General features: G+C 33.5%; 1 protein-coding gene across 5 annotated transcripts in view; it reads left to right on the top strand.

The window, feature by feature from the left end:
* Positions 1–13,807, top strand: part of SRBD1 (S1 RNA binding domain 1) — a 302,637-nt gene that overhangs the window by 229,155 nt on the left and 59,675 nt on the right. The gene's annotated exons all lie outside the window — the stretch shown is intronic.

The following is a 13,807-nucleotide window of genomic DNA, read 5'->3' as shown; positions in this document are numbered from 1 at the left end:
ACACCCAGAGAAGGAACACTGGGAAATGAGTGTAAACTGTTAGCATTTTTGTTTTTCTTCCCAGGTTATTTTTATCTTCTGAATCCAATTCTTCCTGTGCAACAAGAAATTCAGTTCTGTACACATATATTGTATCTAGGATATACTATAAAATATTTAACATGTATGGGACTGCCTGCCATCTAGGGGAGTGGGTAGACGGAAGAAGGGAAAATTTGGAATAGAAGTGAGTGCAAGGGATAATGTTGTAAAAAATTACCCATGTGTATGTAGTGTCAAAAAAAAGTTATAATTATAAAGTAAAAGTAAAACTATCTGCTTAAGAATTTTTAACATTGGTACCTTTTCTCAAGAATGTAATCTTATATCAGTCTCTGTAGTTTAGAGAATGTCCAAGTAAAGTAACTCCTTTACTTGCCAACTGCAATCCTGATACAATGAAAGGATTTGTTTTTTTTGTTGACAGAAATGCAAACTGATGAGTTGGGAATGTGAATACGAATGCATTTACTTTTTGAATGGTAGAAGTAAATAAAGTTTGGCCAAAAGATATAAAATGATAGGGAAGTTTATTTTTTCTTCACTCTACTGTTATCCATATCTGCCCTTAAATATCTACTTCCTATATCTTTCTCCACTCTGGCCAGGCCTTCAAATGTTTAACCCCAACTGGTGCTTGTTTTTCTATTTTTGAATGGTGTGCCAACTCCCTCTCTCAGTGACCTGTGGATCCTTCCTGCTTGCCTCTCCCCACATTCATGGGCAAATTTATATATGTTAATAAAACAAGAATGGTCTGTTCTCTGAAAACCCCTTTCAGTCTAATCTCATATGTTGAGAGTGGAAGGCACCATGGCATAGGATTGAGTTTCGTACCAGTGTTCAAGTTTTGCTTGTAGCATATGTGTCAACCTAAACAATTAATAACCAGAATAATGACATTTATATACCACTTATAGGTTTACAAAATATTTTATAGTTGTTGCCTCATTTTGTCCTTCCACCAAGTCTTGGTGAGAAATGCTATTGTTATCTTCCTCTCATAGCTGAAGAAATTGAGGCAGACAGAGGTTAAATTTCTGACATCAGATTTCAAACCAAGGCTTCCTGACTCTAAGACCAGCAGTTCACCTACTGCGCCACCTATCACAGAAAGCTTTTATTAAAAGCATTTTAGTGCAAGTCATGCAACTTCCTTAGGGTTCCTAACCTAGGGTATATGAATTTGTTTGTTTGTTTTTTAATATTTTAGAAACCATGTCAGTGTTTGTAACCTTATGTATTTGGGGTTATATACCTAAAAAAGTTCTGAAAATGGATCCAACGGGCTTTACCAAACTTTAAGAAAGGTCTATGGCACCAAAAAAAAAAAAAAAAAAAAAAAGGTTAAGAAAGCTGACTCTAAGACTATTAATAGGCAAATTGTAGGATTTCCATTGGTGTAGGACATTCCACACTGTAAATTTCATTTAACATGAAATCACAACACCATGTCTCCTTTTCATGCCCACAAAAAAGCAAAAAAAGACCAAAAAAGTCGTTATCTTTTAAAAATGACCATTGCAAATATTTCATTATTTTAAGTTTGTTATTGATATATACAAAACATGTACAACAAATATAACATTCCCAGTAGTGACAAAAACCATAAATGATTAAAACCCAGTAAGATCAACATCTTTCCAGGGATTTTTTATACACAGTAAAATAATCTAGGGTATTATTTAGCTGAAATAAGAGGATTTAAAGCTAGAAAGGAACCTTAGAAAATAAAATAGACTCGTAATTTTACAAATGAGAAAACTGAAGCCCACAGAATTGCTCAAAAATCTCATAAGTAGTCAGTAGCAAACAGATTTCAAAGTAGTAGATTTGTAGTTCTTTCTGATTTGAAATGTAAAATCCTCTTCTTTCCTTTACTCCTTTTTCTCCCTACCTTAACAGAAAAACACTGGAGGATCTAACAAAAAAGGATTTTACATTTAGCTGAAAATGTAACTATGTCAGAAAAGATTATTTTATATATTACAAATCAGAAATTGATGCCTCAGAATTGATATCTGTCAGAAAGTGGTACCTCAGAGGCATTTTAATTTTCATTTCCTAATCAGTAGTGACTGAAATCATTTCTTCATATGACTATAGATGGCTTTAATTTCTCCATCTGAAAATTCTCTAGTCATAACCTTTGGCCATTTATCATTCAGGGAATAACTTACATTCCTATAAATTTTACTCAGTTCTCTATATATTTTAAAAATATATTTTGAAATATATGCTGGTAACATATAGAAATGCTGATGATTTATGTGGTTTTATTTTATTTTATATCCTGCAACTTTTCTAAGGTTGTTGTTTCAAATAGTTTTGCTTGATTCTCTAGGATTCTCTTAAGTATACCACCATGTCATCTCCATTGCCTACTCTAATTCCGTCTTCCTTTTTTTTTTTTTTTTTTTCCCCCTTATTGCTATAGCTAACATTTCTAATACAATGAGTATAATATTAAGTGATGGTGGTAATGGTGGTGGTAGTAGTATGCCTAATTGCCAACTGATACTATTTTGAGAAATTCCTTTATTATATAAAAGAAACTTTTGTATTGATTTATTTTAATTCTTTTTCTTGTATGTTAATTAATAAGCATAGTCACCTGTAACCTTGTAAATATATATTCTAGAAGTTCAGCAAATTTTTTTCTTCTTTGGCTTCTGTCAAAGTTTTGTGCATTCCATAATACCTTTACTCCTACTTTTGTCAAGTTTATGCACTTATTTAATGTTAAGCAGACAATAATGGTTACCACCCATTATTACTGACTTTATGTTAGCTTACAGATAATTTTTAAGAACCTATCATATTGTTATGTACATATTTTTATAAATACATACATATTTATATGCATGCCAAGTTGTCCCAAATCATGCATGTGTACACACACCCACCCCAAATTGTCTCAAAGCCCATTAGTGATTTCAGAAAAGGCTAGGCCACTAAGCTAGACCCACATACTCAAATGAATTAGTTATCTAAAAAGTCTGTCTGTGAGATATTATTTTTGCCCTGGACAATTAATAACCTAAAATCTTTAAGAATACTTGCAATCTGGGAATTTTACTGACCAAAAGCAACATCAGAAGTGTAGTATTTTCTTTCTATAAGCAGGAACAATCTTGCCTTAAATGCTGCTAAGATTCCTAATTCTATGTTTATATTCTTGAGAAGAAGGGAAAAGGAGGGTCCCTTATCTGGAAGAGTCTGGTAATTTGGAGGTTGTTTGCCCTTGCTTTTCTCATGAAATCTGTCTGGCCATAATTCATATCCTTTGTCATACTTCATTGACACATGTATGAGTTGTGCTATTGGGTTATGTTTTCTCCTTTTGGGGACATTGAGACAATACTTGCATTACAGAGTAGGCAACAAAACTTGATAATTTCTCTAAGTGTTAGAATTAAGTAGAACAGAAGTTTGAAATTCATCATAATAGTGTAAATCAGTGGTAATTTGTGATTTCTTGTTAGCTTTGGTCAGGGCTAGCCTTGATTATAAGCCAGAGCAACTGGTTACTTTAAACCATCATGATATAAATCGCCTATAAGATATCTATCAGAACCTCATACTTGACATAAATATCTCACTTTAAGAGAATCTCCTAAAAATTACTTAAGAATAAAAGGAGGGGAAAGGAACATGAAAACTTTGTAATTAAAGGTCATTTCTTTGCTAATTTATGAATTATAAGAAATATAGAACTACTGTAAATATATATATATATATATATATATATATATATATATATATATATATATACTGTAACTATATCTGGTACTTAGACATACTGTTTCTGATAACTCATCTAATATATAACTCATCTAATATAAAATGCTGCTCCTATTCATGATAAGGGTTTAGGTACAAATTATTTTATTGTCTTTCAGGTGGGAAAAGGTTGTTTTGTTTTGTTTTTGCTTTTTTTTAAAGTTTAATTTTTAGTTGCAGCTAATTTTAGAGTCCAATTTCAGAATGTTCTGAAGAACTGCTCTATTCTTGTTTGAACTCTAGAAATATTTTCACATAAATGACAGGGAAACTGTTGCCAAGCTATAGACTTTATCTAGATGATATTGAGTAGTTGATGGGTCAGACAGGAATAATTTTATAAAGGAAAATGAATTTATTTAGACTCCAGCATTGTGAACATGTCTTATTAAAGAGAGGGAATTGAGTAGCTGAAACAATATGAATCCAAATAGATTCCTTAGTTTAAATTTAATCTCAAGGAAGAAGTTAGAGAATCTGGTTATTAATAAGGGAAGATCATTTCTGACTTTTCACTAAAAAGATGAAATTGAATCTTTTCTATGGCCTAGGATCTGCTTTGTTGTCAGGATATAATGGATGCACATTGGTTTCTGTTGATGTGTTTCCAAGTGAACCCTACATACCAACAAACATTTTTCCCTTAACTACCCCAGAGAAGATATACTAGTTGTGGATTTCACATGTGAAGAATAATCTGCTGTGTTTTAACCTCTGTTCAGTGTATTAAATCCCTCCAAAATCAATTTTGTTTCTTTCTGATCTGTTCCTCATATGACTCCCCCACTAAAATTTCATTATTAGATTTTTACAGGCTTTTAGATTTGTAAGTACCACAAATTTGTCAAAGATGATGTATGGTAAAAATAAAATTCCTTGCTGTGTACACTGTGGTAAAATATTTCAAATGACAGATCTGCATCAATAACAGTATTGTTTATGGGGTGGTGAAAACCATATAAAGCTAATCCAGGGTCTTATTTTAGTTGGGTTTCAAAAATGTTGGTCACAGAGGACAAGGCAAATTACATTTCTTTTAGTAAGGTCTTTTGCTTTTCAAATCCTTTTTATTTGGAAAGCTACCATTATTAAAACAAACTTTTTTCCTTTCCGTTAGCAAAACTATAACAGTAGAAAGTTTCATGAACAGCCAATCACAATCATTGTATTTGATGATCTTTAACTTTTTATGGGAAGGAGCTATAGAAGTATTGTTTATAACAAAAAACCTAATTTTTAAAATTCAAATATATCAAGCTTTTTAAAAAGAAAGATTACCTGACATTCCTGATATAACAATTCCAAGTCTCTTTCATTTACTTTATTTTAAAAATGTTATTCTGCTTTTTTTTTTAATCAGACATTTCTTCTCTCCACAGTGATCTCACTCTTATGACAAAGTAAAACCAGTTAAGCAAAACCATATAATACAATAACCATATCTGTCACTATATACAATATTCTATCCCAGTAGCCTCCTGGCTCTCAGCCATGAATAGAGGATATATTTTGTTATCTGTTCTATATAATATTGATTGTTTTTTTAGTTACTCAGAGTTTAACTTTTCTTTTTAATGATTGTTTCATTTACATTGTTTTAGACAACTTATTTATATACACATACACATAGATCTTTTGGATAGACTCTTTTACTTCCCTGAATTTCTCATATTCATAATTTCTTATTACTTGAAATGTTCTGCTATGTTCATCAAGCATATTTATTTTTTCTTCCCCCTCTTCTTTTAATTGAACACCTGCTTCATTTTTACTCTTTTTACCACCACAAAGTACTACTGACAGAAATATTCTGGTATGTGTTTGATCTTTGTCCTGTCTTGGGGAATATGTCTAAGAATCTTACTGTGCTGACTCAAAAGAATATTTGTCAAGGTAGTCACTTTTCTTGCATAATTCCTTGCTGGAACTCTATCTTCCCAGAAATCAGCAGGAGTCAGGATCACTAAATGTCTTTATTCTAGATCTTTACCGTCGCCTCCAACGCCAGGTCACGAGTGCAAGTGAGCCTGAGGTCCACCACCCAAGTTTCTCTTACTCCTCCCACACAAGTCACTTCCCCCTCTTTGTCCCACCAATCAAGTCAGCCCAGAACAGCTGGGGAGGGTCAACCTTCAAACAAATTAATAGGGAACCGTCCAATTGGCAATTAGTCTCACGGGCTTCATTATCCAAGTGCATTGCTCAGTTCTAGCCCTTTACAATTCCTAATTGATATTTATAACATTTAGACAGTTTCACAGTTTTTATTTCTGTCTCCATAAAGTTGCTTCAACTTTGATTGTTTATATTTTTATTATCTTTTTTAGTTTTCATGGTGCAAAGTGAAACCTCTAATTTTCAAATTTTTCGTTTCTCAAAATTTTTTGCTCATAGCATCTGATTAGAGAGTGGCTTTTTGTGTTTTGATTTGGTAAATATCCTAAATAAGGATATCTTAAGCAAGTTAAGATATTCTGATATATCCCCATATGCCCATCAATTTGGAGAAAGTGATAAAAGTTGGAAGTTTCTGTGTGAAGACATGCACAAAAATATACTCTTGGTGAAAGTGAATTATTAAAGATTTTCAGAATTGAATGGGAGTTTAATGATTAAAAGTTGAACTAGAAACCAAAAAACAATTTTCTCTGCTAGATACTTGATAAGTAGTTATTCAACTGGACTCTCTCCTATTCAACATCTTTGAAATTTACTAACAATGGGACAGCAATCAGATTTGTCTGTTGTTTTTTGGTTTGTTTTTCCATTGCCCAAGGGTATAGTTTATTTAAATCAAGTGATATGAACTCTTGAAGAATATCTCTTTGTTTGTCTTGAAAAATCAATCTCCTCTCAGCTAAATTTGTTTTGTCCTTGCTAATCTAAGCATTATTCTCTTTGGCCAGACTGGACTAGAATTGCTGTTTAGTTAGTATTGCCATTATCATCTCATTTGCTCCAGCTAGGATTCTTATCCTCTCTATGATCCCTCTTTTTTCCACCATAACTTAAAAAATTTCATTGTCCTTAGCTTTATCAGTGCTATTATTCTGAGAGGTCTGTATGCATATTTTTCTTTTCATCTTGTCAGCTAACCTTGCTTTTATCTTTTCTGTGTGCCTTGAAAAATCCTAAATTCTTTGGTGACTTCTTTGTGCATCAACATCAGTCTTTTCAATAATTTGCTTTTTTTCCTCTTTATTGGAATTTTCTTTTTGTCTCTTGAACATTTCTTTGCCTGATTAGCTCTTTAGAATTTTAGTCCATGGAATCATACTTATCCTTATCCAGTAACCTTTAAAATCTAAAAAAAAACCCTAAACTACAGTGGTACATATGAATATACTTGCTTTTCATCTACTGTATCACAAGCTGAAGATTAATGAACCTTCCGGTATATTTCTATCATATCTACTATGAAAACCAGTTTCTCCTTATTAATGAAAGCCAGATCTAGAAGAGAATTTGTCCTTGTAGTATCCCCCACCTTTTGAAAGAAGGAGTTATCTTTCAGCAATGTCAGGAAATTGGGGGGGGGGGGGCACACGCTTGCGCGAAGAGGAGAAGAAGGAGGAGGAGAGGAGGAGAGAGCTCTAGCAGATGTCTGGAAAATTAAATAAATGGTTCCCTATTAACTCTGGGATCTAATGCAGATTCCTGATTCTGCTCTTAAAGCTCTTTCCAGCCTAGCTCTATTCTGCCTTCCTAGGCTTATTGCCAAATAGTCCTTTCTTTACTCTATGGTCCAACCAAATTGCCCTTACTCTGCCTCACACACTTCTAGTGACAAATCTCATTTTTTTTCTCATCTGTGTTTTGGTAAACCTACTTATTCTGTCTCTTTTTATTTGTTTGTAAAATGTGAATTAAACTAGATAATGTTTAAAATTCTTGCTAGTTCTGAAAGTACATGATGCTGGAGACATGAATAATGATTTCTATGTAGTTACTTAAAATATGTATGTTATGATAGCAGCAAAATTTGCACTTTTATGCATTCTTTGTATTTTAAAAACAAAATTTTTAATCCAAAATTTGAATACTTTTTCAGAGAAAGAGAACAGGAAAAAACCTTAAGTTGAAAGGAAGTATTTAATTTAATTAGCTCACTCAGATTCTGGAGCATATCTACTTTGTAATTTGCATTACTGCTATGAAAGAAACTAGATAATGTAGATGATCTAAGTCTTTCAGTTTTCTTTGAGAAGGATCTGTGTGTCTATCATATCTTATCTAGTTAGGTAGGAAATTGTAATTGAGTGACAAAATGGACTCAATCAGACCTTCTAAGTAAGATTGCTAGTTGTGGTGATGCTTTGGGGATTAAAATATAGAAAAGTGAAAGAACAAGATGAAAAAGGAGAAAATGGCAGATAGGTAGAACATTCCTCTTTCACATCAAGTAGCTGGTGATTTTCAAAAGTCATCTATACATTTTATATTTTTCTTGGAATATATAGGATTGATTATCTATTTACTAAAAAAATAATTTTTATCGTAAAAAAGTGTTTTATTTAGCCAAAATGTAGCATAAGTTTTCTAAAAGCTCATCAGAAATTTTATTGGAAGATTAGCCTTGTGGATGCAGTATTTAATTCATAAAGAAATTGTACCTTTCCCAGATAATTAAAAGAATCCTTAACTTTTTTAAAGATTCAGCACAGGCTACCACATAAAGTCTGCCCTGTAGTCTCCATAATTTTTGATGTCCTTCCTGTGGAAACTACTGCTTTCTTTGTATTTTGTACTTATCTGTATTCATGTTATTCTTTCTAATAAGCTCCTTAAGGATAGAGATTGTTTTTCTTTCAATCTTTGTATCACCACAGCCTGGTATATAAGTACCCAATAAAATTATGAACATTTATGAATGAGTGAGTGAATGAATAATAAAAATTTAGAACCTTCATACTCTTTTTGGGGAAAATGAAAGCAACCATGGTGAAGGATAGTCTTCTTTACTCTTTTGGATCTATAGCCTCTAATATCAAATCATATGTGCCTTCTTATCCTGCGCAAAACCTGTTTCCCACTATATGTCTTCCTGTCGGTCATGAAAAATGAGTTCATTAAAGATGAAGAACAAGGTTAGGTTAGGAGAGAAGGAAAGATGGAATGATAAAAGACATTGTTAAAAGTAATTTCAGAATTCACGAACATGGATGCACAGGACCTTTGTTGTTAATGGCAAGATGAAAATTATGAGCATCTCTGCCTAGTGCTCATTTGGAGTAAAGGAATAAATAAATCATAGGAATTAAATAGATTGAGAAATTGAAAGGTTAAGATTCAACATACCAATGTATGTTGAAGTTCTCTGTTATTAGGGGAGGTGTGGTGGAGAAAAAGACTATGGACTAGACACTGGAAAAATTGATGAAGGGAAAATTGTACTTGATGGATAATAGCCACCAGAGTTTAGATTAAAAAGTAAATTTGGATAGCATGAACTTCACAGGAGGAGTGGTTGCTGGGTTGGGGAAATTTTAGCCAATAGAAGTGGTGTTATCAAGAAAGAACCAGGTCCCAACAAGTGCCAGATAATGAGAGGGGAAGAGATTTAAAGAAATTTGTTAATTATGTGATGGGGTTCCAGAGTGGAAAGGGTGGATAGATTTGAAGTTGGATAACATTGAGAAAGTTGAGAGTAAGAAAACAGGCTTTTAGGATTAGGTACTGGGATAGGGAGAATATAAGGGGATAGGAGTATGTAAGTAAGTCATTGAGGAAAGATTCTAGGGAGAACATCAGTATTTGAAAAGGGATCTGCTAAGGAAAAGAAAATTTGTTTTTTTTGTTTGTTTGTGTGTGTTTTTTTTTTTTTTGAGATACAATCTCACAGCAGGTGGTAATCATGTGTCATTGGAAGCTATACTCACAACAGACAAGAACAAATGGATGTCAGACCCCGGGTTTCCAGAAGACCTGCCATGTGATGGCAGGAAATGGTAGGGGTTTGATGTACCAGAATGAAGAAGATGATCCTAGGGTGAAAATCATAAGTAGATTGGAGATTGGCCCGTTCTGGTTTCTGAGTGGTTACTGGAGTCAGCCTTGAGAAATCTTCTAGGGGGCTTGGACAAAGAGGGGACTCCCCAGGGTGCTTGATGCATATTTTCTGGATCTCATGTTGTTACATCAATGTCCATGAAATATACACACTAGCCCTTGCTCTAAGATTCAGGTCTACTTTTTCTGGTCATAGAGCTACCTGAAGAATGTGTTTATTTCTATGCAAGTGTTCATTAATAATATGCTGTATCATAATTATAGCCACCTCCATTTCAATGAGGTGATATCCAGCTTTAATTATTTGGATACTGATATTCCATGATTTTTGGCCATATTGTATCACTGGATGCATAGTAAAAACGTAGGGCTTCATAAAATAGAGAAATTTAAATACATTTAAAGTGCTGCAAAATTTATCAGAATTATTAGAATGTAACATTTTTCTTTTCTTTTCTTTCCTTTTTTTCTGAGGCTGGGGTTAAGTGACTTGCCCAGGGTCACACAGCTAGGAAGTGTTAAGTGTCTGAGACCAGATTTGAACTTCGGTCCTCCTGAATTCAGGGCTGGTGCTCTATCCACTGAGCCACCTAGCTGCCCCCAGAATGTAACATTTTTCTAGACCATTAATGAAAAGACTGAGCATAATGGAAACACCTTTGCCTTGTAGTCAGCCATCTAGATTTTATACATTGCCTCCATTATTTACTTCTTGTATAACCCTAGGCAAATCAATTTACAATTCTCAAATTTCTCATCTAAACATGAATATTATTTGATTATCCACATTTGAGTTATGAGAGTGAAAACTTAAAGGCTTGTGCAAATATCAGTTCAACAGATTTTGATGTTGGTCTCTTCAGTTCAGTTCAGTTTAGAGAGTTGGAGCTTTTCCTAAATTCTCCTATATTACTATTTACTTGTTTTAGGAAGCTGTATAAAATCATAGAAGGGAATGCAAGATTTTCACTGTACCTTTTAAACTCACCTCTTTCTGTGGACTATGAGACTTAAGCTATAAGGGACTTCAGGAGAAATGTGTCCTCATGCCTTATTTTACAGAAGAAACTGAAGCCCAAGGAAGTTAGTCAGGCTTGAATAAACAAAGGTTATTAATAGTATTAAATATCACACATTGGTGATTCTTGGGTGATCATCATATTGGATCTAATAAGGTGCCCCCAGAAATATTTCTTGGCTTTGGCCTTACTACCTCTTCCTGTCATCTAGGTCTGGCTTTGCTCAGCTAATTTGGCTCCCTAAGGCTAAGGAAGTAACACAAAGTTCTTCCCCAAGGAGAAAAGAAATAAGCAGACACCTAGATGAAATGTCAAAGATTTTTGAAGAGTTTAGACTTATCAGGGAGAAAGTAAATATGTTGCAGGCATGGAGCTGTCCAAGAGTGGAGAGATTGGGTTGACAAGGCCTCCACACGGGAATGAGATCAAGGACACTGGTGAGTTAAGCTGTCAGTTCTTCAACCAGAAAAGAAGATGGCACTCAGCTGATTTGTTTGTGGTACAGTGGAAGAACACTGCAGTCAACTTCTTTGGATCTTTTTAGCTCTCTGTATAGTGAGGGAACTGGACTAGATGACCTTTATCTATGAGGGGAATATCTATATATTATAAATGTAAAAATCTCCTAAAGGATCTGTGAATTAGTTACTCAGGTTACTTTGGTATCGAGTGTGTAGGTAGGGGTGTACATATATCTAAATATATGTTATACTTAGTGGTTATACATAGTGCTTATCCTGTGTGTGTGTGTGTGTGTGTGTGTGTGTGTGTGTGTTCCTTTATTCTATCCATTCTGAAGTTCATTGAGGTCATGAAACATGTGAGGTCCTTTTCAGGAAGATTTATTTTTTAGACAATAATAGAGTCTGAAGGCCACTTTTTGGCCTCTAAACGTCCTAGTAACTCCAGGCAAGAGAGATTTAACAAGTCAACAAACAGGTAACTGAGGAGGAACTTAATTAAATTTTTATCTATGCACAATACATATCAATTTGGTAGTAGTATGAAGGATGATTTGGATTGAGGAGAACCACATCCCTTAAACAAATTTTCTTGAGGAAAACATAGAACCATTTTTAGCAGAACTGGATTTCTAATTATACTTTATAGGCCACCTGAATTTCTGAACTAAATTCAGGTGCAGAGAAATATGACTTAGGTAACAGGACAGAATCAATTGATTATAAATGGGATCGCTTTAAAAAGATATAAAATCAATTGATCATTTCAGTAGGTCAGAGGTAACTTTAGAGAGCACACTTTTGTTTTGCCCTAAGGACAAAAGAGAGATATCCTAGACTGGGGATAGAACATAGATCTTTAAGGCATTAGGTTTCAAATTTTGCCTTTAACAGTTCTGCTACTTTGTGAACTTGAATAAATCATTTAGCCTCTTCAAGTTCCACATAACTCTTTTGATAATGTAACTTGTATCTTGAGGTCTTATGTCATACCTAGAAAAATGCCAAAGATGACAAGATAAAAGTAAGCAGTATTTTGGGTTCAGGTGAAAAGAGAGGCACAGTAGTGCATTATTGGTGGAACTATAAATCAGAATAACCATTTTGAAAAGCAATTTGGTATTATGCAGATAAAGTGACTAAAATTTCTGAGTCCTTTTGACTCAGAATTTCTAATATTTAAGTATATGCCCTGAGGAAGTCAATGATAGGAAGAAAATTCTCATAATATACCAAAATATATTATTTCTGTAATTTTTATGGTAGCAAGGAACTAGGAGGGGGAGAAGATGCCCATGTATTACAAAATGACTAAGCATATTAAGATATTTAGGTGGAATGGACTGTTACTGTGCTATTTTTAAAAATGATATATAATAAATACAGAGAAGCACAGAAAAACTTATATGACTTCATGCAGTGTGAAGTAAACAGAGTCAATGAAATAATATACACAGTGGAAACATTCTAAATGGATAAGGACCACAAAAAAATCAAAAGTGTATTGCAAAATTATAAACTAGCATGGTCCCAAAGAAACACTTGAGAAGATGCTTGTATTCTTTAGTTCCTTTACTTCCTTTACAGAGGTGGAAGGTCTATTTTGTCAGATTTTAATGATGTTTTGAGTAGTTTGATATTTTTTCTTTTCTTACTTTCCTTTTTTTTTTTTTAATTAAAAAAAACCATTTACTATAATTAATGGAAGGGGAATAATGGGAAAAATTCTGATGATGTGAAAGAAAAAAGTTGTCAATAACTTTTTAACAATATAAATAGCAGCATAGTTGACATCTTCATTGATAGGAGATTGCTTACAGGAAGCTCTTCCTTAGAGTGATGAAATCAGAAGCCTGGACAAAAATAAGAATAAAAGGAGGTTGCCAGATACTGATTGCCAAGTGATAAGGGAGTGGAAACCAACTTCTTAATATTGCTATTATCCTATAAGTTGAAATCCATTTTTCAGAATTGACCAGGGATGTGTATTTGCCTTATTACCACAAGTATCATAAGCAATAATGTATTTAGTAAAAAATATAATATATTTATAGTGATAGAATACTGTACATATGAAACTTTTGAGTTTTGGGTTGCTTTTATACTATTGTAAAGTTTGCCAAGATAGAAAGTAATTTCTTTACTCTTCTTCCTTCTTTGAAACTTTACTTGCATTCCATTTAGCTAGTTCAGGTTTTTTGGTTGCTGCTGCTGCTGCCAGTACCTCTATACTATTCAAGATGCTTATTTTGTTTGTTTTATCTAAAAACCATTAGACTCCCTTTGTTCTTAGTGAATCCCTTACTATATCTGAAGCCTCACTCTTTCATATTGTCAGCCAGACATTTAATTAGGGAAGATTTACAATAGGCAGAATAGACTTCTGAGTGGGAGTCAGGCTGCAGTTGACTACATGGATGATGTCAAAGGATACCTTTGAGAGAGAGAGACAGAGACAGAGACAGAGAGAGAGAGACAGAGAGAGAGGGAGAGAGG

Source organism: Sminthopsis crassicaudata, chromosome 2 (assembly GCF_048593235.1).
Source record: "Sminthopsis crassicaudata isolate SCR6 chromosome 2, ASM4859323v1, whole genome shotgun sequence".
In the NCBI taxonomy this organism is placed as follows: domain Eukaryota; kingdom Metazoa; phylum Chordata; class Mammalia; order Dasyuromorphia; family Dasyuridae; genus Sminthopsis; species Sminthopsis crassicaudata.
This window is presented reverse-complemented; position numbering and strand designations above follow the sequence as displayed.